The sequence below is a fragment of the Lynx rufus genome, unplaced genomic scaffold (assembly GCF_022079265.1).
Source record: "Lynx rufus isolate CCGP_SWC_20201006 ecotype Redwood Valley unplaced genomic scaffold, mLynRuf1.p SCAF_3, whole genome shotgun sequence".
Classification (NCBI taxonomy): Eukaryota; Metazoa; Chordata; class Mammalia; order Carnivora; family Felidae; genus Lynx; species Lynx rufus.
In genome coordinates, this window is record NW_025814845.1 from 118,963,226 (window position 1) to 118,989,920 (window position 26,695).

The window sequence follows — 26,695 nt, forward strand, 5'->3', positions numbered from 1 at the left end:
AACCGCAAGGTCATGACCTGAGCCAAAATCAAGAGTCGGGTGTTTAACTGACTGAACCACCCAAGTGCCCCAATCCTATCTCATTTTAAATCCACTTGAATTTAACAGATTCTAAGTTCACAGAGCTACAGAGATATTCTATGCAAAGGAAGAACTTTTTCTCTCAGTTGACAAGTTCATTGTCCATCCATGCTGTGGCAGTACTGGGGAAGAAAATGAGCATGCTCCATTGAAAGGAACGTTTGCAATGTACTGTCCTGCTTTTTTCTTTTGTTCCTTTTCTGTATATATAGTTAGTTGGTTTGCTTTTATTTGTGTATTTGTTTTTAATTTTTTAATGTAGCAAAGTTGACTCTGAAACTTAAGAAAATTATTTAGCCAACTCAGAGTCCTTTATTCTCATTTAAATTGTTTATTGTCTTAAGTTGTTCTTGTGTATTTGATGGATTTTAAGAGGACTATCTCATGGTTTCCATTATAACTTTATATTGGCTATAGTCGGTTAAGAATTTAATCTGTCTCCTGCATTTTATTAGCAAACTGTGAATTATCTTCATAATATGCAGGCTTGCTTCTGTCTGGTCAGTTATTTCGCTTAGGAATTTAAATGCCTCTTGAGAAGTTGGCCAATTGCTTTTTTATTTTTAGTTTACATTTTTAGTAATAACATTATAAAAAACTTCAATGAAGATATAGTATTTATTACATTCTCTTGGGCCTAAATTCTCTTGAGTGCATTTATATATATTTGATTTATAGACTACTTTCTCATAGAACAGTTAGATTTATATTTCAGTCAGTGTTCTGTTTTCACACATTATGTTAGGAATACACACTGCCTTAATTAAAATGATACCGCAGGGTGGCTATACCTTTTTTGGGTGACAATGTTCTTTCTTCCTTGCCTAGAATAATCCAAGAAGTTAATAATAAACCTGATAAAAATATACATCTCCTACATTATATTGACAGTTTATCTAATATTATAATAATAAAACAATGTTATATTTTCTTTTTCAAATTGCCATCAGCTATGTACTCCTATTTAGCATATTTTAATTTTACATTGTTAATCTGTGAATTTCCACTTCTAATTCTATATGCAAATATTTTCCGATATATTCAACAATCTTATTTAAAAAGAGGTAGAATGATACATTTTTACTTTTCTCAGTTTCTTAATTATAATATAGAGATAACAATAAAAATTAGCTCATAATATTGTAAAGAGGACACAGCCTGGAAGGTATGGAGCACTCACTAAGTGCTAAGTCAATTGGCAGGGACACAGGTGTCACTAGTTCGACAGTAGTAAGCTTAGGTCTGGACACACACAGCATAAATGGGTCACTGAAACATCAAAGTGCATTTGAAGAAGCAAAGGCATCTGAAAACTTACCACCAAAAGACTGACTAAAGGAACTAGCATATTCTGTGGAAGGAAGATTAGATTTTGCTCCGAGTGTCCACATAAGCCAAGACAAGAACCAAATGCAGAAATTTTGGGAAAACAGGCTTTGTTGCCATATATGGAAAAACTTCTGTCCGCCTCAGAAAGTAGTGAGTCCCTGCTGCTGGAGACAAGGCAAAAGCAGAACAACTGTAAAACTGATTTCCTCAACTGATGAAGTTTGACAGAAAGAATGCAAGACTCCTTACAACTGCTACAATTCATTACATCTTCAGTAATGGAAAAACAATAAAAACTAAAGCTCGCTGTGTGTCTATTACGTGGCACTGTGTGAGGCACTTTGAGTGCATTATCTTAGTGAGTCATCACTACTTCAGGAGGTAAGTCCTAAGATAATCACTCCCATTTTATGGAGAGGGATATATAATGGCTTAGACTCTGTCTTGAAGGACCCAGAAGCCCTGAACTATTAGGTTATACTGCTTTCAAGGACATGATATACCTGACTTGAGTCCCTCCAGTAATATCAGTGGAGCGGGACATCCCGTCCTTTTTCTGCAATCTTCTAACCTGGTTCTACTGTTCGGAATTCCTTTTGTTTCAGTCAAAACATGCAAGGTTATGCTATATTAACAACCAACTCCTAAATCTTCCTGTCTTCTTACCAAGGTTTCTTTCTCATTCGCGACATATGTTGGTGACCTGCTCTGCATCTCCTAATACTGGATTTGGGTTTATGGAGCAGCCACCATCCAAAAAGATGTCAGTGACCAGAGCAAAGGGAAAAAGAAAGATCTGAAGTGTGCTGCACTGCTCAGGTGCAGATGTGACACAAATTTAACTTTTACTCACAAGTCACTGGTCAGAACTAGCCATTTGACCACCCAAACACACAGGGCCAGACTGACTGATAAATGGATAAAAAAAGATGTGATATATATACATATGTATGTATACACAATAGACTATTACTCAGCCATAAAAAAGAATTAAATCATGCATTTGCAATGACATGGATGGAGCTAGAGAGTCTTATGCTAAGTGAAATAGGTCAGTCCGAGAAAGACAAATAGCATATGATGTCACTCATATGTGGAATTTAAGAAATAAAACAAGCAAAGAGAAAAAAAGAAACAGAGAGGGAGGCAAACCAAGAAACAGCCTCTTAACTATAGAGAAAAAACTGATGGTTACCAGAGGGGAGGTGGGTGGGGGGGATGGATGAAATAGGTGATGGAGATAAAGAAGTGCATTTGTGATGAGCACTGGGTGATGTATGGAATTGCTGAATCACTGTACTGTACATCTGAAACTAAAATTACAGTGTATGTTAACTAATTGCAATTTAAATAAAAACTTAGAAAAAAAACACACAGGACCAGGAATTACAATCCTGTGATAGTTCACAGGGCAGAGAGCCAGAGTGTTTGGTGAATGGAACTAATGACCACCACATTTTCACTACAAAGTTCTCAAGTACTCTTTCATTCAAAAGCTGCTGATAGCTCACAGCTTTGCAAAATATTTTTCTTAACTACTGAGAGACAAGAAACTTTTTGTGCTAGCACAATATTGTCATGGTACTGCCTCTTTGTTTCTTTCTTTCAGTAACTATACCTCTTATGAAAATGTAGCATTTCTTCTAATTTGAATAAAAAATAATTAAGATGTAAAATACTACAAGGGTATAATTTATCTATCCACACCCAAAACGATCCACTGGAGTAGAGATAATGACACAAGTTTAATATGCAGAATTGCAAGAGCATAGATTGAATTTCTCTCACTCTCAATAATTTTAAATGCTGAAGATACCTATTAAGGTGCTTTATTGTTTACAGATCATATAAATCACTAAGTATTTTCTCTCTCAAATGACCTCTACCTTCAACACTAATTCACAAAAGACTAATTCACAAAAGACTCAGTGGACTTTTGGTTGTTCCCGCTGGAATGATTGCACCTCAGGATAAGAGCTGGTCCCCTGCTCTGGAAGCTCCAGTGAGAAAGCAAAGGCTACATGTGCAGGAGCTGTCAGTCCTCTGGGCTCTTTTCCTAAACGCTTTCTTTCCTCTAAACCCTCTTGGCTTTAAAACACAAAGACAAGTGGGGTTCCTGGGCAGTTCAGTCAGTTAAGCTTACGACTTTGGCTCAGGTCATGATGTCAAAGTTTGTGAGTTCTATCCCTGGTTTTTGAGTTTGAGCCCTGCATCAGTCTCTGCACTGACAATGCGAAGCCTGTTTGGGATTCTCTCTCTCTCTTTCTCTCTGCCCCTCCCCCACTTGTGTGCATGCTCATGCTCTCTCTCTCTCTCAAAATAATAAAATAAATAAACTTTTAAAAAACACACAAAGAATAGTTACTTAAGTGTTAAACCCATTCAATTAAGTAAATGATTGATTTGAAATTTAGAATTAAATTTCACACACCTTAACTTTAATGATATAAATTAGAAATAGTTCAAAATGGAAATCATTGCTTTTGGATTTGGAAATAAAATTTCTTGACAAAGTGCTGAGGACTTTTTCTAAAAGTCATTTGATAAGCTAATTTATGTCAAACTTTTCCAGTAAGTGTGCTTTTTCAAGAGGGGATGTAGTTACTAGATTACTTCAATAGGAGTATTGATAATCTAACATCTCATTATCTGCTAATAGAGATGCCAAAAAAGTTCCCATTCACTTGTTTTAGACCCTAGATCATAAAGTTTGATTATTTTCACTAAATGTATTATATAAGCTTAAAATTATATTGTAACTTTATCTAACTGGCTTTACTCTACCAGCAAATTGTGTTTTTTTAATTCAATTTTCAATTCAATGTATGAATACAAAGTGCCTCGTATATGCAAAGCACAATGCTATTGGGAACCTAACAATAGAATCCCTGACCTCAAGAAATCTATAATCTAGTAGAGATATTAACAGCAGGCATGTAAACAAATAAGCACGATACAAAGAAGCATGTGAAAAGTGTTAGAACCACAAATGCTTTGGAACACAGCACCCGAAGATCACTTTCAGCTAGGGAACTTGGGGACAGCTTCATGGAAGAGTGTCATAGGACCTGAATTGGACCTTAAAGTCTGAGCAGAATTTTAAGAGAATTGAGAAAGTAGAGCACTCTGAAAGGAGAAAATGGAAACAAACGGAGTGTGTTTGAGAAAAATCAAGTAGTCTTGTTTGGCTATACCATAGGGTACAGTGAAGAAGAAGTAGGAAATGAAATGCAAACTGCAGATTCTTAGAGCCATATAACACTGATGCTAGAAGGATTTCAGTGACTCCTTTGTCCATCTTCTTATGTTTACAGTAGTAGAAAATAAAAGCCCGTTTTCACATGTTCCATTGTTTATGTGCCCTCTGCAAGATATTTAACTTCTTGTTGATTGTGTTGCCTATTTTTCCACTGAGAGGCTCACATGTCATTTCAATGCAAGTACTTTGAGAGAAAGGTAACAAATTTATCTGTGAAATATACATATCCATGAGGAATAATTACCACATTTTCCTTTTTCCAGATCTAACAGCCCAAATTTGAGGATGGTAAATCCTTTCCCTAAGCTTTTGTTGGTTAAGTTTGTAAATTTATTTGGCTGCACAGGGGAATGAGGCTAACACACCCCTAAATTTCATAAAGCAAGTTCTTGATTTGAATGTTCAGGACAATGCCACAGAAGAACTAATAGTATTAGTTCCAGAATTTCTTTTTTAATGTTTATTTATGTTTGAGAGAGAGAGAATGAAAGAGCAAACAGGGGACAGGCACAGAAAGATGGAGACAGAATCTGAAGCAAGTTGCAGGCTCTGAGCTGTCAGCACAGAGCCCGAGGTGGGGCTTGAACGCATAGATCCCAAGATCATGACCTGAGCGGAAGTCAGATATTTAATCCATTGAGTCACCCAGGTGCCCCAGTTCCAGCATTTTACCTGAGAAGTTGCTGTCCTTTAGTTTTGCTCAGGAGATATTCCCTGCTGTCCCCAAATCCCCAAGTTCTAGTATAGGCACTGCCCTGTCCCCATTTTCATAATCCAAATGCTACACTGTTTTCTTAAAATCAAACACAAACAAGCACAAGAAACAGAAAACCTTTCCCCCTCATCTCTTGAAATTGCACAATACCCGCCCTCCTGCACAAGTCTGCTTCTCTCCGATATTTTGGTTGCAGTGCCCTCATCTATAATAATGTTCTTTTCAGCTGTTGTTTCTCTGTGGAAGCTCACCGCCAGCTAAGGCTGTGTTTCCATTCACTTTGACAGGAGCTCTCTCCACTATGGTCTTCACAAACTCAACTCTCCAGCTTCTGATACACAGGAAAAATGAATAACCCAGCAAGCTCTCTAAAATAGCCAAAATAAAGCACAATGGCCATTTTCATCTTTAAAAGCTCTTGAAAGCTTGTCACTATTGTTGAAATAGCTTTTCCCTTGCAGCTACTGAAATCTGCAGCAGCATCTCTTTGTCCACAAGTCTATTGGTGCCTTTTTGTAGTATCTATTGCTCCCAAAGTCATCTTCCCCACCATTGTTTTCAAGGCTCACTGTAGAACACAAATCAGTTCTCACCTTACTGCTTCTAATAGTCACTTGCTTTCAAGGTCAGTCACCTCTCTGTCTGGAAAAGCCAGAAATCCTTTATGTTGAGGGTCAGTCTTTGGTTTGCGTCTATACTTCTGTAGCTTGTTCCCCATACTGCTCCTGCAGAAGAATTCTTAGGTGCAGGAGCCAGTTCCAAGTGGTTAGCATAAGAGCTGTGCAATATTAATCAAGACAGATTTTACCCAAGCCCTCTACCCCTGTGGACTTAAAGTGCTTTCCGGTATATCCATCTGGCTGTTGCATGCTCTGAATATTAGCAAAAATTAATTTCCTTTTATCTGCTTTACTTGAAGCTAAGTCTTCAAGCCCAATCATCCAATTTAATAAAGTCACACACAAACTAGTAGGTCCTTACAATAATTGGGAAGAAAAGGCCAACGATAATTTGTTACTATTCACCAGGAAACATGCAATAAGATTCCCCCTCAGCAGGCAGAAAAATCCATTACCAACCGAAGCTGTTTAGAATTCTACATGTCTCCATGTATTACCAACATATGTATTTTTAAGGGAGGCGTAAAAATATTCAACATTGTCTGCAGCATGAAGGAGAGGCAAATCCAGAGGCAAACTTATATTTCCTGAAGATAATTACAAACCTCAAGAAACTGAAGCTAAATGAAAGTATTTATCCATTGTAGTACTGTGACTCTTCCAACCACTCCCATCTGGAGTACAACAAACTAATCATCCTCCTTTGAGACACATTAAGGGCTCCTCCGTTCACTCATTTTTTCAAACAAATATTAACTGGACATTTACTAGGTGCTAGAGATTATGCTAAGCACTAGGGAGATATTGGTGAAAAACATCAACACAATCCCTGCCACAAAGAGATTATTACATCAATGGTGAATTAAATTAATAATTAATTTATAAACGTAAAATGACACAGGAACAGAGAACTGGACAGAAGAACTCTGAAGCACCTCAAGTTTAAAGGACAGCCAGGGAAATGACATTGAGAAGGATGACAAAGGCAAGACAAAAAGATTTCAGATAGATTGCAATAACATACAATGCTGGGTACGCAAGAACATTAAAGAAAATCCCTCAGTGGCATATTAACATGAATAAAAAATCAAGAAAGGCTACGACAAATGCTAATACAGGAAACCGGAACTCGGGGAATCCAAGGTCCTGGTATAGCAGAATAGGTGTTAAAACCTTGTTCCTGTGTCCTGCGGAAGGATGACCCTGAACCCCACACAGATCTGCAATAATCAAAAGTAAAGTGTTGTTTGCATAAGGTAGGCTGGAAAACTTCCATTCATTAACAAAAGGAATAGATGAGGAAACCTGTCTGCCTTCATCATCCCTCTGAGCAGAAAAATATAAAATGATAGCCTTTTCTGAACACTTGTACATATAGCTATTCCTTCACAAGAATCTGAGGTTTAAATGATACTGCTCCTATAGAGAAGGTTGTGGAGAGCCATGGTATCTTGCAGAAATAAATACAAATCTTCTTCTGTCCCTTAAGAATCGCACAGGTTAACTTTAGCCAAAATGTGCTCACATTTAAAAATGAACATAAACTCGAGAAAACAAGGCATCATGGCAAGAGTCAGCAGAAACGTGAAAAATTATAGAACCTCAAGACTTAAGACATCAGACCTAAAAGAAATAATTATACATGACATGCCTAAGAAAATAAAAAATGGGATTTAAATTTGAGAAATAAACAAGAATGAGAGAAAATGATAAAAACAAATGTTAAGAGAAAAGGAAACTAAATAGAATGGGCTGTATCTTGTGTTGAACCTTCTAGATTCCCTCTCTCCACCCTTTTCCAACACGTTCTCTCCCCCTATATTTACCTGACCTGTATCATTGTATGAATGTATAACATGATTCCTGCCTTCTGACTGGGTTTGACCAGCACTGAGCACAAGCAGATCAGAGGAAGGAAGGGGAATGATTCCAGGTGTTAATAACCTTGGCTCCTCTGTGAGGTCCCTAGGGCTGGCTGTGCCTCTTGACAGAAGCTAACTGCTCCTGCTCTACACAACCTTTCTTTCTTCCAGTTCCCAGAAACCTTTCCCTCTCTGATAGCTCTATCGCTGTTATTCCTGAGTTTCTGCACACTTCCTTGTGATTCCTCTTTATTCTAACCAGAAAGAGAGATCACTACAAAGATATGGCAATTAGACTGACAGCAAATTCTTAATATGAGCAATAGAAGCCAGGAAACTGTAGAACAATATCTTAGTGTTGAGAGAAAAACTGTAAACTTGGAATTGTATAACACTATTATTCAATAGCAAGCCACAAATAAAGGCAGCTTAACATAAACAGAAACCAAGGGCATCTACTAGCAGTAGACCCATTACAATAAATATACTTAGAAAACACCAGAGCTATAGAAAAATAATTGTTAAGAGAGCTCAGTAAAGTGACTGATTATGAGATCAATTTCTACAAACCATTAACAATAGTTTGAAAATGTAATATCTTTTTTTAAAAAAATACCATTTTAAATAACTGCAATAAACATGAGGCACCTAAGAAGAAAATGAACAGATTCTGTCAACAAGTTTTATAAAGCAAATGTGTAAATTGTATTGAAAGACACTAAAAGAGAGATCCATTAGGTTCATGGATACAAAATTATAACCAACATTCTAAGATGTCAAATTTACCCAAATTGATCTAAGAATTTAGTGAAATTCCAATCAAAGAGAGGAATATAGTGGGAGGGAGGGATACAAGCATGTTCAATTTTTTTCTTATAATATACATTACATATTTAACAAATATTTGACATTCAAAAATTTAAAAAGGAGAATCAATGTCAAGAAAAAAAGAAGAAATTTTTGAAGTTTATTTATTTTGAGAGTGTGTACACACACACAAGTGCACCCATAAGCACATACCTGTGCTCAAGCGGGGGAGGGGGCAGTGAAAGGGAGAGAAAGAATCCCCAGCAGGCTCTGCACTGTTAGCATGGAGCCCCACGAGGGGCTCAAACTCACAAACCCATGAGATCATGACTTGAGCTGAAATCAAGAGTCAGATGCTTAACCAACTGAGCCACCCAGGTTTCCCCAAAGGAAGAATTTTTTAAACAAATAGTTAACATGATCTGATACGACCAAGTGGTCAAGTGAGATAAAGACAGAGAGCTACCTGTGGAATGTAGTACAAAGTCTCTTAGTGACCCTGACAAATGAGGTTTCATTGGGGCTGGAAGGGTAGAAGTCATACTTCAGTGAAATGTGAAAGTATAGGAAATGGTGAACATACCTTCCAAGGTACTTGGCCGTCCTGTGGAAGAAAACTGAGAGTCAATGGTGCAAACTATGCAGTAGAGAGAGTATTTTATTCTTTTTAAAATGTGAAAATCTTGCATATGTTCACTGCTCATTGGAAGGAAGCAGAGAAGTAAGGAATGAATACCATGTAGAAATCTCTGAGATTTCAGGAGAAAATACATTGTGTGCAGAGGTGTGGAGTTTTAGTTTAGCCAGCCAGGAAGGAAGAGAGGATGATGAGAAGATGAAGTAGAGTAGACTGGTAGAGGGTTATTAAAAATAAAGTTTGTAATGGCTTCTACTTTACTAGAAATCAATGGTAAGAGAGCTTAAGAGTACATCCTCTCCTAACATCATTTTCCACTGCCTAACTTTGATGCTGATAACTCAAGTATAAAATTCAAATGGATGAGCAGGAAAATCTCAATGCCTACACATAAATATTTATTCCACCAGATTTAGGTCACAAATTGCTTGGTGGTTCCATGTAGAAAGAGTCCTCAAGTCTCAACCAAGGATATGGCTTCACCTTAGAGTCTATTTGAGTCTACAAAAGTTTTTAGGGAGATGAGCTATAAAGGGAAAATAAAGCAGTAAGACTGCAGCTCAGAGTGCTGTTGAGCAAAGGAAATGTGAGTTGTCTGTTTTTGCATATTAAAACATTAATCTCCCCACAGGGGAGCATCTCCAGCAATTTCTCTGCAAATGTCTTCTACAAGGATTCACAAGGGTGAAGAAAGACTTCTCACTACCCATTAATTTAAAGAACATGGTTCATACAAATCCCTTTGTGCTTTCAATGAATTATGATTGTGCAGAAAACACCAATTCCTCTAGTGTTTTTCTAAAAGCACTTTTTCCTCTTCCCAAGATTAATATCTATGTTGGATGATCTGCAAATGAACCTCCCCATAGAGGTCAGCAAAGAAATCTGTAGTGGTCACACAACGTTAGCTTGCAACAATGTCTTCCGTTAAGAAATAGAAAATTCTTGGGGCACCTGGGTGGCTCAGTCACTTAAGCATCTGACTTTCGCTCAGGTCAAGATCTCATGGTTTGTGAGTTCAAGCCCTGCATCAGGTTCTGTGCTGACAGCTTAGAGCTTGGAGCCTGCTTCAGATTCTGTGTCTCCCTCTCTCTCTGCCCCTCCCCCACTCATACTCTGTCTCTCTCAAAAATAAATAAACATTAAAAATTTTTAAAAAAGAAGATTCTTTGTAGAATGAGACTTAATGCATGCTTATCTTAATGAAGAGTTGTCACCCAACACCCAATGAGGTACACTCATTTTCTTCAAATATATCGTGCTTACAATGTAGATAAAGTCCCACCAGTATCTGTACGTAAGTAGCTGTGGCACAAATAAACCTTAGCAACATTGGCACCATACAGTGTAAACAAATCTTTCCTAAAAATAAAATATATTTTGTGCTCAAGATATACCTTCTAAGCAGGAGGGAAAAACAATCCATCCTATACAGTGGTTTTTCTACATTTAGCTATCAGCTTCTATAGATGGCTTTAACCAGTGGACTTCACAGAGGCTAACATTTATTTCTACTTATGTGGAATATTCTGAGTAGAAAATTCAGTGGCAAGGAAAATTTTTAAGTGTGCCCAATGCATGTAAAATGACCTTGTAAATGAAGCACATTGGATTCCACAGCTCTCATGAAAAACACAGCAGATGTTTCCTTCCACCTATGATATTTTTCAGGCCACAGAAAACTTTTCGCTAGAATGTTCAAAGTGCATGATTAAAGGTTTCCAATTGCTGGGCAATTTTATGCTCATAATCATCATAGAGTCTCCAGATATTACATATATTTATATTCAACAGATTGATCCAACCAGAACTAAATAACCATTTTCCCAACTTAAAGAAGAAACAAATGACAAAGGGAAGTATCCTGAAGATGCCTACATTGATTTTAGCCAGTCTTCCTCCTGGGTTAAAAATTTCCTTCACCCTTCATGACCACAACGGGGAGAGTACACTTTGCCCCTGGCATCATGGCTGCAAGCCACCCTCTGGGGGGAAATCATTTTCCTTCTCTATCAATTGAAGCTCAAGTGAAAAACCTCCAACACAGAACTGGCAAGAAGAATATAAGACTTCCTCTTACTTCTGCTACTGATATTCAAAGAGTCAGATTGCAAGAGTGGGGTCCTAGGTGGTGGGTGCTTGAGGAATTGGCTCAGAATCTTGGATCTACCACTTAATGATGTAACTAGAACTTGTTATATTTCTTCTCTGTGCTTCATTTTCTTACCCATAAAACGGGAGTAACAGCAATGCCTACCTCAAATAATTCTGGGGAGTAAAAGAACTAATGTGACTAAAGCCCTGATAGTGTTCAATAAATGCTAGCTATTGTTACTTTCAGCAGACTAGAGCATGTATGGGAGTTCCTATGAGGATTTTTTTTCCAATTTACCTCAACTTTTTATGCTTGTTCTCATGGATAAGTAGGGGTGGTTAAAAAAAAAAAACTCTACAAATTACTCAGCCTCGAAAAGACAGACAACAGTTCACTCCATGGTTCTACATATAGTTTGTAATTGTTTTCCACAGTCCACATGCTGAAGTGTGATAAACATTTCACTGGCCATATTTCAACAGGCTCTGACACAGCAAATATCCTCAAGAAGAGTAGACTATGTTCAAGTAAATGTTCTTGGTAAGTGCCAAGCACATGGAAGGCCCTCCACAAATGTTCATTGCTTTCCCATTTCTTTCACTTGGTCCCTCACCAATTCTCATGAGCCCATGTGAACCAAGGAGCATGCATACGTGTATGTGCATCCTGACTTTTCAAAGACCAGAATCTTGCCTAGTATAGCAAGAGTTATATATATCAAAATTCTTCTAGGAAGAACCATTTTTAAATGAGTTATTTTATTATACCATTTCCTGTCCTTTTCAGACACTAACACCTTTAAAAGCTCAGTGATATTTTTCTTAAGCCCCACTCTGCCAATTATTCATTTATCAAAAAAAATTTTTGATGCCTAACATGTGCCATGCATTCTATGGGGTATTGGTGTCAAAACAGTCCCCATCTTTTAGAAATTAGCAATCTAGAGGAAGAAGCCATATAAACCAAGACACAAAATAAAAATACCAAATTAACAAAGGTCAAATAAACACAACATATTAAAGAATGAACAAATTGGGGCACCTTGGTGGCTCAGTCGGTTAAGCATCTGACTTCGGCTCGGGTCACGATCTCACGGTGTGTGAGTTCGAGCCCCATGTCAGGCTCTGTGCTGACAACTCAGAGCCTGGAGCCTGCTTCAGATTCTGTGTCTCCCTCTCTCTCTGCCCCTCCCCCACTTCTGTTCATGCTCTCTCTTTCTCAAAAATAAACATGAAAAAAATTTTAAAAATAAATAAAAATAATGAACAAATAAAAAAATAAATTGCATGATGAAGCTGATCTAATTGCACAACTATTATTATCTATATGCCAAGATTTTATGTATTTGTGTTCAGCAAAAGAACCTCCTTGTTTTCATTGAGTGACCTTATCAATAAGCATTTTTTTACATGTGAAGTTACATAATTCATTGATATTAATAGAATATTGCTTTTATGCCACTTTATATACTGGGTTTTCATTTAAAATTCTACTGTCAAAAGTTTAGACAGTATCAGATAGCTCTAACATCTCAATTCCTTGTTCATTCATATAATAATAGAAAGTATTAATCACAGTAATAAAAGACCTTGAAGACTTACCATGTTCAGACACTGTGTGATCTACACTCCTTATTATAGTTAATCCTCCTAACATCTTTGCAAGTGGGTGTTAATGCAGGTCACAGATTAAGGAGATAATGGCTTGAAACTCATCAGAGTGGACTCTGAATTGTTTTGAAAACATTTCTTGGCTACCCCACAGATAATTCCTTGGCCTTCCTCCAACTGGCAGGAGAAAATGACTACATATTTGGATGAGAATCTGTACTAGGTTCTTAGTTTTCACAAAATACTGTCAAGTCTATCATTCTGCTTTAACTCAAGTTTTAAGCCATTAGCAGCCATGGAGTATAGTAAAACCAAAACACTACCAGAAAACATAACATTGAAGTATATGTTACTTTTTAGTGGAGGTTTGTTTTATGTGATAGCACACATAAAGAAGAGCTTGAGAAATATGTAATCTGTTTTTTCCCCCAGTTTAGAAGATACAAGTTCAAATGCCAGCAAAGGGTCAGGCAATTAACATACCTAAGTGAAGTGAGTCAAGTGTATGATAATAGGAAGGAGTAAAGACTGGCCATCTGAATAGACACACCCTGTCTGAAGGCAGTTAAACTCAATATTTTTTTTAAATGTGTTACCTTTCTTTGTCTAAGGCAAGTTAAATTAAACTTTTTAAAACATACTTACATTTTTGTCATTTATCCTAGAAACTCTAGATAGGTGCTACACAAAAATAAGGCAATTTCATCTATTATACCTATGGAGTCAATTGATTACATGTGTAATTAAAAATTTTAACTAACTTGGATATGATATATTAGAATGAGTATATCTTTCTATTAAAGATACTTGGCCACCCACCCCTATCCAAGATGAATCTAAATAGTTTTCCTTGTTACATTTAGAGCCGTAATCCAGTCTTAAATGAGCATTCTGAATATAGGACATAATAACAGAAAAATGATTATATTAATGGTTGTCAATATTTTTAATACTATGCTTTCACAGTATATTTATGTTTTTTTTTTTTTTGTAATGCCACTTAATTCTCACTACAAGTCTGTTAGATAGTTATTACCTGTATTTAACAAATGGGAAAACAGGTTCAGGTAGATTACAATGACTTTCCCCAAATTACTATAGTGTAGATTTGGAAGAACAAAGATCTACACCAGATCTTTTTAATAAATGCAACAGTCTTTTCAATGCAACACAATTGTGTCTAAAGTTAGAATATATGGAACCAGAATAAAAATCATACATGTGATAGAAAACTGCCATTCCTACTTGGATGGACCCAGAGCTCTTCCACATTGGGCCTCTCCTCAATACTTCACTCAGACTCTCTGGTGAGAACCTTATAATATCAAATAGTTACTTAAATAATTACTATCTTTTTATCCAAAAATCATAGGATTTACACAGTCCCAATACATTTTTCTACCTAGAGCACTTCAGGTCTTGCACTGGGTGGTATTCATATTATCAAATTTAATAATTAAGGCATACCACTTTTAGTCAAACTCCACAATATAGCTTTTACATTATTATGGAACTAATATGGGTTTTACTGTGAGTCATCTCAAATCATTTTTGGAAGTATACAGGGAATAAATTATGAATAAATAGGTATAAGTGCATAAATAAAAAATACCAAGTTTCTGCCAGCAAAGGACAACCTGAAATCAGATTTTATATCATCTCTGAGGTGATTTTTATTCACAGAGTACAGAAGCAACACTTTCATCATCAAAAATTTTCTTTTCTTTCTACTGAGTATAATAGATTACTTAAAACTTGTACCTACTACTTTCCTTATACTTTTGCCATGTTTGCGGAGATACAATGACCAACCATTCCATTTCCCAGTCTGTCCTGATTTTAGCCCTGAAACTCCTCAGTCCCAAACAAATCAAAATGTTGGTCATCCTAAAATGGAGCACAGAAATAATTAAACTAAAGATCTTTGAAGGTGCCTTCTTGAACTAAGGCTATATTTTTCAATGAATTTTTATAATTTTTATTATAATTAATGTTTCTGTGCTAGAAGCAGATTACAATTTATTTGCCATGTACTGTCTACACTGGTCTATTTTTTCTCTCACATACTCCTTCTCAGCATCATATCACCCAAGAGATTTTGACAGGGAAATTTCAACAAGTGGTAGAAAAATTCTGTTGAGGCTTTGAGAGGATTTTCATCACTACTAGTGCATTGTTGCTTCAAACATTCAACTAAGAAGAAATGTATAAACCTAAGCATGGAAATTAGAAAATCTTAACAGAAGCAAATTATAAGCTTTTCTCTTGTCTTCATTTGTTGTTGTGCTCAATTATCTAGCCTATGAAATAGAAAGTGGATGTTAGTAAAATCTGGCTTGGTGACCCATCCATGGGGGAGCCCTTGCAGTTTTAGGCAGGGAAGTGAACATGGTTCTCACCATACCCCAATACTTATAGCTCATATATAACTTACATGCACAATTGCACCACGTAGAAGAGTAGAAGTATAGATGAAGGGGCCTGGAGCGCCCCCCCCCCTCCACATACACATAATACTTCTCCTACTCATCTATTTGCAGCTTCCTGAGACACAACACCAGCTGAAGTAGAATCCATTATCCTGAGATAAATAAGTCTCCCCTTCAAGAAAACCTGGAGGACTCAGTACAAAAGCAAGGCTTTCTCTTCTGTATGATCCCAATATGCCACTTGTTTAATATACCAGGGTCAATGGGAGAGAGTGGGAGTATACAGCTATGTAGCATTTAAGGAAGACATAAACAAACGGTGTATATGAAAATACTTCCAGATTTCCATTTTCAAAAGCCCTATACCTAGAGTTTAGACACAGATGAATAAGCTACAGCTTCAGGCTAGGTGTGCACCCCTGCCACCCCATTGTAATGGGCCAAAATTGATGACTTTAGAGGTAATTATGTTGAATTTGACAACTAGAAACCAAATACCAAACTGAGAAATGTTTTCTGCCTTATATGTTGTTTGATATACAAAGTAATACATATTTTGGACAATTTTATGACATCTCATTAGTGAGCTGTTAAAGAAGCTGAACTATTATTCATACTGATGTTTTAAATATTTATACTAAATGTATTTTCTTGGGATAATTTAAGTAACAGAATTTAAACTAAATATATATATATTTAGAGCAAGGTTGTAGCCCAGTAATGGGGAAGAGAAGACTTCAGGCCTCCTGGGTCCCTCCCTCTCAGGGACAACTGAGATGCCATCAGGCCAAACATGAATATGGATGAGCAAAGCTAATGTGAGCCCATTGCGCATAGGGCAGGCTGTATTATTCTTAGTCAGTTTGAAGAGTGAAACACAGAAAAGGAAAATAATTGATGTCTAACACAAGTCCTTACATATAGCATGAAAAATTCCCCAAATTAAGATTTTGCTTGAGAAGCACACCAGGTTCCTGATTTAGATTTAGAAGACTAAATCTTGTAAAGTTGTCAATTCGCCTCAATTTCATTTATATGCTCAACAAAATTTCAATTAAAATTCCAAAACTGGGGGGGGGGGGCAGTTTTACCAAATTATTCTAAAATGGTCTGGAAGAAATATCGGTAAGAATGTCTTAAAGCTACACATAAACACAGAGAAAACAAGAAGAGGGTATCAATCCTACCAGATATTAAGTAAATAAAAACATTTAAATCTGTGCAATATTAATAAAAGAACTGACAGAAAACTAGAATAAAATAAGCATACCAGAAGCAGAAACCCACTTTGTAGGAGTGTATATGTGTCTACTCCTACAATATGATAATATATGATACGTGATAGAAACACAAATAAATGGGAAACGAATGGATTATTCCAAAATGGCTGCTGGAAAATGCTTAACTATTTTTAGGAGGAAATCAATTTAATTCTCATCTCACACCACATACTGTCACGATGTTGGGTGGACTCGAGAAAAAAAATCATTAAAGAACTGGATATAAATTGTTTCAAGGAAAGAACAATCCAGGGAAATATTAATCTGTGAATTTGAATGAGACAAAGTATTGTCCAGGCAAAATAAGCAACAGCAGAAAATACAACTTTCAACTTCACTAGACACGTTTTCAACTTTTATATGTTAAAGAAAATAAGAAAGAAAACAGTATAGATGACGTAAATGACAAAGAAACAGCGTCCCTAATTCATAAAGGACATTAAAACTGATGAAAAGAAAACCAGGGCCCCATTACACAAACAGGCTAAAAATAGGAGTTAATATTAAAAAATAAAGTATAAATGAAAATAAGCATTTCAAAAGTGTTCAGCCTCACCTCATCAAATAGTACAAGAAGAATGTAGTCCTTTAAAGCCTGGATTTAAAGTAAAATCAATTATTGTCCAAGACCTAATTCTACCACTTTCTAGTTGCATGACCTGGGGTAAATCACTTCACTTCTCAAAATATAAGTTTCCTGCTCTAAAGTGGGATGATAATATTGTTCTCCTCTTACAGTTGTTGTACAAAGATTAAATGAGATAATATAAAGGTCTTGCATGATGAAGGGCCTGTAGGAGATACTCAATAAGTGTTATTATTGTTATTATTGATGATGATATTGTTGATGGTGTTAACGATCATCTTCACTTTTCCCAATAACAAAATTTTTAAAAATAATAATATCCCTCAGTGCTGGTGAGGATGGAGGTATTACTTGTGTACTTCCAGGGAGAATGGAAATGGGTGCAATCTTTCTGGAAAGGTCATTTGGCAATATGTATAAGAAGTTTTTAAAAAGCTCATATCCTTTGTCCAGTATACTACTTCTAGAAATCACTCCTTAGAAACAGTGAAAAATACAGACAAAGAATATCAGAAAATGAGGTCATATAGAAAATATTCATCCCAGTGTGATAACAGCAAAAGGGGGTGGTGGGCAATAAGCTGAGAGAATAATTAAACAAATGATAAAGACCCATATGCCTAACTACCAAATAGCAATTGAAAAATGATAGAGAAATTATTTAAAAGCATGGGAAACATGATTTTCTTTTGTTCATTGCAGTAAACCAGAACAGAGTTTAGCATAGTACCTGGCACATTGCTCAATCAAATTCTAAACTGAATTGAACAACATAATTCTAAGTGGAAAAAAAAATCAGAACACTCATTTTCACACACACACACACACACACACACACACCTTGCACATACTTTAATCTCAATTTTTGTAAAAGAATTCTAGAAAATCCTAGAAAGAAATATGATTAAATGTTAACAATACTGTCTTCGGGTGATTTTTTTCTGACTCTTTAGACTTGTCTCTACTTGCCAATTTTTTTTCAGTGGAGATTTATTACATTTATAATCAAGGGAAAAAATGAGTGGGGAAAAAAAAGGAAAGAAAGAATCGCAGAAATCAAATCAACTAGAAGCCAACTGGCTCAATTATTTCTCATTACACCATTCTAAGTATGTACCATTCTTCACTCCTACCCAAATATAAAATGTGAAATGGAAATATGAATAGCATGAATAAATTGGGAAGCAGCCTTAAAACATAGTCCAGGAAAGAAAACATTATAGTAATTTCAAAAAAAAAAAGCCAAAATCATGTATCTAGTATTAAGGAAAGTATACAGGGGCTTTTCTTTATACATAATTTATACATATGAAGAATACGGCATGGATGGCATGGCATAAACTCTTTCAGTACAAATTACTTGTTTTCTCTGCAATGGAATTATATTTTTTCTTAGACATATGTCACAAAGATTTACACACAGTGGTAATTTTTTGAATCAATTTTTTGAAACCTGAAAGAATTTTATTTATTTAAAACTCTAACTCTCCTTCAAATCTAAAAGGTATATTTTAGAATATCCAAACAATTTCTCAGTTTTCCAAATTCTCAAATACACTACCAGGGGAAATTATTAGCCTTAGAAAGTGAAGTGCCATGTTACCTTTGGGCCACTGACTAAACTCATTCCTTGAAAGACCAGTTTACAGGACTGAGCGACTTAAATTTATGCCTCAGAGAAACTAGAGATTACTCTATGTCATGCTCCTTTAAGATGAATGGTAAAATCTTGACTCATGCAAACTAAATTCTTGCATACCAAGAGTGTGCTCGATGTCTGCCTCTTCAGAAGTAAAATGTTATATAACAGAACTGTGGTTATAAGGTATGCAGACAGTCTACATTGTCTTAATCTAAGAAGCCGAATGCAGCGATTGGTTTATGGAGTATGTACTAACATGTACACAAATTTAACATGTTTAAGGAACATTACTATACACTTCTGGTGATCACAAAAAATATGTGACGTAGAACCTAAATTGAAATTCATTCCCTAATTATATAAAGTCCACCATATTTTTCAGAAACAAAGTCAAGTGCTTAATTTACCTAACACCAAGATTTCAGACTTTTTAAAGAGAAATATGCTGTGTTTTAACTGCAGCAATTATTTTTAAAATTCCTCTTCATACAATAACTGCTTTTGTAAATAACTACTTCACAAGTGTATTTCCTTTGATATAATATCTAGGATTTGCTTTCAAAAATTTGAGGGAGGGGAAGAGGGAGTGGAATTGCAGATGACAAAAGAATAGCCATGATTTGACAGTTATTAAAGGTGGAAGAAGGGTACATGGGAGTTTGTCATACTATTCTGTTTTTATTATGTTTGAAATTTTATGCAGTAAGAAGTTTTTTAAAGGAGTATATTTCTTAATCATGCCAATTTATATTGATTAACTTTTTCCTTGGTCTCCATTTCCATAAATCTATGTCCAGTAAACACGGCTGAAACGCTTACCAAATTGAACATGAGGAGGGTTACAACCAGGATTGCTAAACAATGCAGAGGTTCCATTCTGGTGTCTGGAGGGTGGAATAAATTCATTAACTCTTCCATGACCCACAGTTTAATCATTTAGCCAATGAAAGAGATACATACATCTAGATTAACAACAACAACAACAACAACAACAACAAATGGTGTAGATAAACTTCAGCTATCCTCACAACCAACAAATTGTAGTGCTACGTAACTAATCCAATTTGATCATTGTGGTGCCCAGGCAATCACTATTACAAAGGATACTAGGGGATCTGCTGAAGCGTCAGTGAGACAATCTGCACTTGTTTTTTTCTTTTGCATTGTCCCAAAGACAATGAGATAGAGAAAAATTAACAATTATAGCCTTCAACCTCCTAGAAGAAAATTTTTTTGCTCAGCTTGTATACTGAGAGGATTAGGATTAAAATACAAATGGTTAAACAGGGGCACCTGGGTGGCTCAGTTAAGTGTCCGACTTTGGCTCAAGCCATGATCTCATGGTTCATGGGTTCGAGTCCCATGTCAGGCTCTGTGCTGACAACTCAGAGCCTGGAGCCTGCTTTAAATTCTGTGTCTCCCTGTCTCACTGCCCCAACCCCATTCACATTCTGTCTCTGTCTCTCAAAAATAAATAAACATTAAAAAAATAATTTTAAAAAACCATACAAATGGTTAATAAAATGGCTATTTTAGAATGGCCTTTTTTTTTCTATCATGTTCACTTAATTTTTTCTTTTCTTTTCTCTTAGTCATAAGCAGAATTCTGGCACATTTAATTCCATTAATTCCTAATAATTCCTCCTATAAGCAGACCCCACATAAAAAGCAGTGTATGTTAAATATTACAATCAAATCTTTAAAGTCTCACAGACAATAGATCTTCTAAATATACTGCTAAAGATTTAGCTTCATGTTAATTTTAATTTCATTAACACACTCACAACATAAATAAATTCTGCTTAAAAGAAAAGCTTTAATAATGAATATATTGCAATTAAAATGACACAAGGCTACTAAGCATTGCACACTGCCACCTAGTGCTAAATGTCTTTTTAACTCCAAATACACAATGGGTGTCTTCAGGAAAGGGGAAATGCTCTGTTTTAAAGCAAATTTATCCAGAAAGACAGATATGAAACATATTTTTCATAATTCATTCAATATAAGAAGGCTATTAAAATAAGTGAAATTACACATACCATAAAAATCAACTCTGTCTCATAAATTCAGGTGAGAAAGATCTGATTAGATTATTAAATATAAAAAGCTACAGGTTTTGTTATTGAAGACAAATTTTTTAAATGTTTTTAAGTTATTTTTTAATAAGGTGCATCAAGTATGCAACATACTCTATCATGAATATGATGCATGTTGATGTTCTTAGTGAAATATGTGATTAGCAAGTTTGACATATTAAGATGTTTAAAAAGGCATCATAGGATGCTAAATAATCACTAACGATATGTGCAAGCTTTGTTAAGGGCATAGCTATCATCTCGCTTCATCTACAGGTTATAATTTCAATTTCAGATGCCACTGGTTTTCATTTCCACTTTATTTTCCCAGAGGTGAATAATTTTTGTGTTTTAGTTGTGCTAATCACTAGAGGTCATCTCTGATCTTTTGGCCAGAAACATAAAGCCCCCCCCCCCCACACACACACACACAAAATGAGAACCATCTGAAAGACTAGATTAAGGAAAGGATTGCATTAGGTGACTTTACTGCGGTTAGGGAATACATCTGATTTGCTTCATTGTATTCTGCAACGGTAATCCCCAGCTTGGTCTAGTTAAAGCACATAACTACCTATTTTAAGAACTAAAGTGAAAAGTGAAAGACTCATTTCTGGCAATGAAGGTTTGTTTTAAATTTATCTATTTGAGGAAGGGGGGGCAGGGAAATAGAGAGGGAGGGAGAGAATCCCAAGCAGACTCTGCACTGTTAGTGCAGTGCCTGGTTCAGGACTTGGACACACAAACCAGGAGACCATGACCTGGGCCGAAAACAAGAGTCAGATGCTTAACTGACTGAGCACCCAGGTGCCCTTCAATTAAGTTTTTCATGGTGAAAAATAATAAAAGGGTTCCTTTAAATCACTATTACTGAACTTTTCAATAATCACACTCCTTGTGAAAAACTTAAAAATCTCAGGTTCTCCTTCTAAAGTATTTAAAGTTTATAAATAAATGATATATTAAAAACAATATATGGAAATTTTTAAGAATTCTATTTTTTATTTTGATCTTTGAAGATATTTTTCAATGTTGTTTTTGCTCCAATAATTCAAAATCAGCATGAGTGGTAAGGCTGACTGTATATGCTATAAATGTTTCCATCCTTGGAAATGTTGACAATAAAGAATATCATTCAGTAGTTTCAATATTAGGCCTGTTGCATTGTTTCATTTTAATACCCAGAAGGACAGGTAAAAATAGATAGACCACTGGATGAAAAGAAGAAAGAAGGAAGAAAGCGAGGTAGAGAAGGAGGAAGGGAGAAATAATTTTGCCTTTAAGGGAAGTGTTACCTCCATCCCCTTGAAATCACTAATTTAGATAATTCCCAAAGGAATCTTTGATCAAAACCACATGATCTAGAAAACTTCTCAAGATTTCCTTTAATCAGCTTAACCAAATGACTACTGCCAGCTGTTTCATTTAGTTCTATCAAGGCTACTCTGAGGCTCTAAGGGCTATTTTGAGGCCTTCACCACAAAATCAGGACACCCAGTTGATATGGCTGCCCAATGCAGAAGACAGATTTACTCAAAATATTCCAATTTAAGAAACTCAGTTTGGAAAATATGATTTAAGAACACATATTATATTGACACCCAACTCTTCACGCTATGTTGGTATAACATCTATCATGACATCTCAATGTTCAGTAAACTATAAGTTCAGTAAACTTATAGTCAAGGGAATAAAAAGTCTAAAATTGTAACTCCTAGATATTCCACTGGCCTTACAGTATATCATCTATAAAAGGATACTGCTAGGAAATAAGATAGTGGTTACAACTATGCCTTATATAAGAAAAACCACTGCAGTTGCAGCTAATATACAAATATTATATTATATTATATTATATTATATTATATTATATTATATTATATTATATTATTATATTATATATTATAGTGATATCATTATAAAACTTCATAAACATTTTTATAGTATTCCTATTGATCTATGTTCCTATTAATCTACAAGGTAGTGAAAATGTATAAAGTGAATAACAACTTTTAATTCAAATGACAGTTGTGCCTAAGACCCTGAAGACTCCTTAGAATTTTCTCACATACCTTAGTGTGTTTTCTAGTACATACTGCATTTAAGTTTTGTAAAACAAAGGCTATGTGTATTTGCACACACAAAAAATGCAATCGTAGCATCATCATTTGGAATTATCTAAAAATAAATGTTTAAGCTGAAATCATTTATCTAATAACCTCATTTCTTAAGCCTAAATATGGAAGTATGTATATTTATGAGTGCATCCTATAATCAAGGATTATAGAAGTTCTATAATCAAGGATTTCTAATGCAACATAACAAAAAGTAGTAACAAAATGGCCTGTGAAGAAAATTCCCTAGGGCTTTAGAAAGCTAGGAGATGTTGAAAAATTAAACTACAGAATACAGAAGAGACAGACATAGCTTTCAACCGAACATTAACATTTAACTTGAGATTATTTAAAATAGCACATTTCTATCTATTAGAATCCCTATGGTTATGAAAGACAAGGACTTATTCCACAAAGATTACAAAAATATGATATTTGTATATCTAATATTAGTACTGGCTGGCATTGCACACTGTGAAATAAGAAAATGTAATAGATATTTAGTGAGCATTTTACTCACTAATTATGATTTCATAATTTTTTTAACGTTGTATTCTCAGATGTCAGATACCTACTTGGAAACTGACATCCACTTGGTTGCTAAGAGATATGAGATCAGTTTGCATTTTTTTCTGTCTTTACGAAAATTGCTCTCTTGGGTTTTACCTCAAAGTAGTAAAAGTTAACTCTGTTGCCCATGTGGGGGACTTACGCTACTCAAAGAAACTCCCAAATCTCAAAAAAGAAATGAAATACTCTCTATTTGCACAATTAAAACAAATATGTTTTTTCCCAAGCTTAATGAGTTTCCACTTCATGCAACTAAAATGTAATAGTATTGTTTAACAATCAAATTTAACTGATGAGTTTATGAGTATTTTCACAAAAATCTTATGATAAAGGAAGTCATTGGTCCATTGGCACTCCCATAGTAAAGCTAAAATCCTACATTTTAAAAGTATTTTCTGCCTATAACTTTGACCATGTTCTTTAAACAGCTAGAGGAACAAGACTAAACTTGGTCTCTCTAGTTTTTCTTATGTTTTATCAAAGACTCAGAAGCAAAACACAGTTACAAATATGTACATTCTAACTGGTTATTAGTTTATCACAAATAAATATTGACTTATTGCCTAATCGAAGAGAACGTTTTTCCAAGATAAAAGCCCTATTCTAATCAGTACATGGTTCCTAATGACACTGAGCATCTAGACTCTCTTCACATATAAATTTCATAACCTTTCAAGGACAATCTTCTAAATCACATTTTAAAGAAATATGCTGAAAAGACATTCCATTTCAGTAGTATTTTATATTACTATAAATGCAAGAGGTTTAATTTTTAACACTCATGTACTTATCATAAAGCTATTGGTCATTTACTCTGATTTATTGTCAATGTTGTCCTGGAGTATATTGCCAAGGAACACAAGGTAAGCTTTTCTTTGTCTACTAAGTGAGACAATGCCCACTTGCCCAGTACCCTAACACCCAACTTCTTGCACACCATCAGCCAGCTGCCCTATTGGTGAGTCTTTGTACCTTATATATGCCGTTTTAGCATGAAGGCATATTACTACCATTTCTTAATGGTACCGTTAAGAAAATCCTGTTACAAGCACGGTCTCTGAAATGTAGTTTCACACCAATGAAAGGACTATCTAGTACCATCTTGAGGGGAAGAAGATGAATTTATCCTCTTGTCTTCTAGGCTTTTACTTATTTTATAAAGTCACACTTTTATAAACAAGTTCTGTCATACTGAGAGGAAGGGGATATGCAAAATGCAACACCTGGAGTCATAAAATGTAATGACCTCAAATAACACATCTCAGAAAGAGTGGGGAAGACCTGGCTCCAGAGAAGAAAAAACAGTGGCAAAGGAGCGAATCTGCACCATTAGAACAGGAGTAAAAGAAAACCCTCTTGGCTTTTTCCAGTAAGTTTTGTGCAGCAGCAGCAGCAGCAACAGCCTAATCAATATGCATATCCTCACCCCATAAAACCTCCTGTCCCCAAACAGAAACTGCAGGTCCCTCTCCACCGTGTCCTCAGGGCAGAAACCACCACCCACCCGGAAGGGAGGAGGTTTCCCAGGCACAGGGGAAGGGCAGAAACAGGTATGTGTAGCTCCAGCATCCTCGTCTTCCTCCCAGCTGCAAGCCTGAAAGTCCACTCAGGAGCCAGCCCTAGCTCCTAGGCATCCTTCGGCCTGGGCCCTCCCTGCCAGAGGGGCCGGGAAGGTTGCGCAGCTGGCAGCTCAGTTTTCGGACTCCAAACAATGACCCCTCCCCCCACCCCCACTCCCCTGTGCCTTCACCCCAGGCCCTCGCTTTCTAACCCCCTTAGTGAGACCTCGTTGGAGTAGGACAAGGGATGCTTCGTGGCCAAGAGGAGACGTGCTGGGCTTCTCTGCCCGAATGAGTTGCTGGGGGTAGGATGGGGTGGTCATGGAGAAGGGCCCTTTAGGAAAACCCAGGACATGGGGCAACAGAAACCTCAGCACTAGTCACCCTCGCTCCCACCCCCCACCCCACCCCTCGCCTTAAAGCCGACTTCTCCCGAGGCGGGCGGCGGCAGCTAGGCGGCCGGGATGGGGATAAGAGCGAGCCCGGGGGCCACCACGGCCTCTCCAAAGGGACTGCGCAGGTGGGCGCAGCCCGGGAAGGTCAGCGAGGCCAGAGCTCAGAGTTACCCGGGGCCCAGAGAGTGTGAGTGTGAACGAGAGGGTGAACCCGCGCGCTCGCCGGGCCGAGGGGCGCTCGGCGGCAGGGCAAGCACGGTGACAGGGGTACCCCGGCCACCAAGGAGAGACAGCTCACCCACCCCTTAGGCGACAGGGCTGGAGAGGCTTATGGGGCTGTGAGACTGGGAAACTTAATACAAAACAGACAGTTCCCCCCTCCAAGACGTGCCCCCACGCTCTCAGACGCGCTCCAACGCCTCCGGAATCACCCACCATCGCCCACGCCACCCTGCAAAAATCCCCACCGAGCCCTCGGATCCCAGGCGGGTAATTACCTCTCCCGGAGGCGGAGTGGGGGGCGGCAGCAGCAGCAGACACTTTTAGCCTGACTTTCCTGCGTTCGCTTGTGAGAGTGTGCGCGCAGAGCAGGAGCTGTAACCTGCTATTTATAGACTGGAGCCTCAGCACCCGGAGCTGAGAACCCGGAGGAAGCGAGCAGGCGGCGGCGGCGCAGGGCGCGGGCCGCGGCTCCCCGAGGCGGCCGCGGCTCCCCGAGGCTTCCGCGGCTCCCCCAGGCGCCCGGCTCCGGCCGCGCTCCGCGCTCGCTCCCAGCCCTCCCTCCCTCCCGCCCGCCGCGCGCGCCCCGGAGAAGTTGTCACCAGCGCGGCCGCCTCTCCGGCTGCTCACACGCCCCCTGGCACAATTGCTACTTTCTCCCCCCACCCCCACCCTCCCTGCTCCTCTTCCTCCTCCTTCGCTCGTTCCAAGCGGTCTCCTCCCAATGTCACCAGCGGCCCAATAGAGGCGGCGGCGGCAGCGACAGTCTCGCAACTGGCGCAGCTCGCTTCCCGCTACTGATGGAGTG

General features: G+C 37.2%; 1 protein-coding gene across 2 annotated transcripts in view; it reads right to left on the reverse strand.

Moving 5' to 3' along the window:
• Window positions 1–26,333, reverse strand: part of INPP4B (inositol polyphosphate-4-phosphatase type II B) — a 763,493-nt gene extending 737,160 nt beyond the window's left edge. The window contains exon 1 of one of the 2 annotated variants that reach the window (XM_047091642.1): window positions 26,166–26,332. The gene's annotated coding sequence lies outside the window, so the exon portion shown is untranslated. Of the gene's footprint in view, window positions 1–26,165 lie in introns of both variants that reach the window. The other variant, XM_047091643.1, reaches the window with a different exon arrangement.
• Between the last annotated feature and the right edge of the window lie 362 nt (window positions 26,334–26,695).